Source organism: Galeopterus variegatus, unplaced genomic scaffold (assembly GCF_000696425.1).
Source record: "Galeopterus variegatus unplaced genomic scaffold, G_variegatus-3.0.2 Scaffold6235, whole genome shotgun sequence".
NCBI classification, from domain to species: domain Eukaryota; kingdom Metazoa; phylum Chordata; class Mammalia; order Dermoptera; family Cynocephalidae; genus Galeopterus; species Galeopterus variegatus.
This window is the reverse complement of record NW_007732346.1, coordinates 24,319-26,730: the sequence shown is the minus strand read 5'-3', so window position 1 is coordinate 26,730 and position 2,412 is coordinate 24,319.

Genomic DNA, 2,412 nt, shown 5'->3' with positions numbered 1-2,412 from the left:
CATCTCCTAGAGGTAGCCCCAGCTCTGACTTCTATCATCTTGGGTCAATTTGACTTTTTTTTAAAAAAATAAATCAGCTTTTAGGCCGGCCCGTGGCTCACTCGGGAGAGTGCAGTGCTGATAACACCAAGGCCACGGGTTCGGATCCTATATAGGGATGGCCGGTTTGCTCACTGGGTGAGCGTGGTGCTGACAACACCAAGTCAAGGGTTGAGATCCCCTTACCGGTCATCTTTAAAAAAAATAAATACATAAAATAAAATAAATCAGCTTTAATGAGGCATAATTTACATCCAATAATGCAATCATTTAAAGTGTCCAGTTTAATGAATTTTGGCAAATATGATCCCCCCATTTTAACCCTATAATCAAAATATACAACGTTTTCCTCACCCCATGTCCCTGGGGCCTTTTGCAGTCAATGCCTCCCCTCCTGCTCCTCCCCAGGTAGTCCCCACCCTACCCTCTGTCCCGCAGGTTAGCGAGACCTGTTTGTGAATGTCACATAAATGGACTCAAACAGCATGTCCCCTTCCTGTCTGCTTCCTTCCCTCCATGTCAGTGGGATCCCCTCAGGGGAGGCACATAGCAGTGGTTTGTTCTTTTTTCTCGCTGCGTGGTATTCTACTGTGTGAAATATCACTATTTGTTTCTCCATCCATCTGCTGATGGGTCTTCAGGCTGGTTCCAGTTTGGGGCTGTTGTGATCATCTGTGTTTACATCTTTGGTAAAAACATGTCAACCTTTCTGGATACCTGTAGTAGGTTGAATGGTGTTCTTTCCCTAAGAAAATTTCATGTCCACCGGGTACCTCAGAATGTGACCTTATTTGGAAATGGAGTCTTTGCAGATCTAATTAAGGTAAGGATTCATACGAGATCAAACTGGATTAGGGTGGGCCCTAAATCCAATACGTGTCTTGATAAGAGACAGAAAATGAACATGGAGAGACAAAAGGAGACGTCTACGTGAAGATGGAGGCAGAGAGTGGAGAGTGTGGCAACAAGGAAAGGGACTCTTGGAGCCACCAGAAGCCAGGAGAGAGGCCTGGGACAGATTATCCCTCAGAGCCTCCAGAAGGAACTGGCCCTGCCAACACCTTGATTTGGGACGTCTCTCTTCCAGGACTATGAAGGAATGAATTCCTGTTGTTTGCAGCCACCTGGTTTGTGGCCACTTGTTATGGCAGCCCCAGGAGACCATACAATGCCCAAGAGTGGAACCACTGATGCTCCCACCAGCTGAGTGTGGGAGCCAGGCTCCGAGCCTCAGCTGCTTCACCTGTAAAATGGAGATAGTAAAAGTCACAGCCAGCCAAGACTCAAACTCAGCTCCATCCATGTGCAGTGCTGGGTCTTTCTGCCCTTTCCCAGTATGAGTCACACACAGGGAGCCAGCGGGGGGCAGGGGCTGGGTTACACAGGGTAAGGGTCAGGATGCTGAGTGGCCCAAAAGAGGCCACAGGGCTACAAATGACTAAGGGAAGCCACCGCAGAGTCAGCACAGGAAAACCTCATTCATTCATTCACTAGTAGATGTGCTGTTGGTTGATGCTGGATGTGGGGGGCTGGAACCCTGGCAAGACCCCAACCAGTATACAGAGGCTGCCAGGCTGGGCAGAGGAGAAATGGAAGCTCTGCTAGACATCCAGGAAGGTTTCCTGGAGGAGGAGACTTGCGGGGGGTGCAAAGAACGTGGGAGGGGGCACGGGGACCGCCCTGTCCTTCCCTTTGTCTGTGCCCGAGTGTATGAGTTTCCTGGGGCTGCCATAACAAATGATAACAACCAGGTGGCTTAAAACAATAGGAATTTATTCTCTTACAGTCCTGGAGGCCAGAAGTCTGAAATCAAGGTGTTAAAGGGCCGAGTTCTCGGGCCGGCCTGTGGCTCACTCGGGAGAGTGCGGTGCTGATAACACCAAGGCCACGGGCCTGGATCCCATATAGGGATGGCCGGTTTGCTCACTGGGTGAGCGTGGTGCTGACAACACCAAGTCAAGGGTTAAGATCCCCTTACCGGTCATCTTTAAAAAAAAAAAAAAAGGGCTGAGTTCTCTCCGAAAGCTCCAAGGGAGACGGCAGGTAAAGGTGAAGAAGATGGGCCCAGTGCAGACTTGACTTCAAAGAGAGCATGGGCGTGAGGTGTGGGGGGGGCTGCTACCTGGAGTGACAGGGAGAGATCAAGATCAAGGTCAAAGTCTGGCCAGTTAGCTCAGTTGGTGAAAGTGCAGCCTTGTAACACCAAGGTCAAGGGTTCAGTTCCCCATACTGGCCCACCACCAAAAGAGAAAAATAAAAATAAAAATCAAGGGCAAGCGTGCTTACTTGTCACTGAGCCCTGCCCATGCCTTAGGAAGAGGTCTATATGCGCCTTACCCCCTTTTTTTTTTTTTTTTTTTTTTTTTTTTTTTT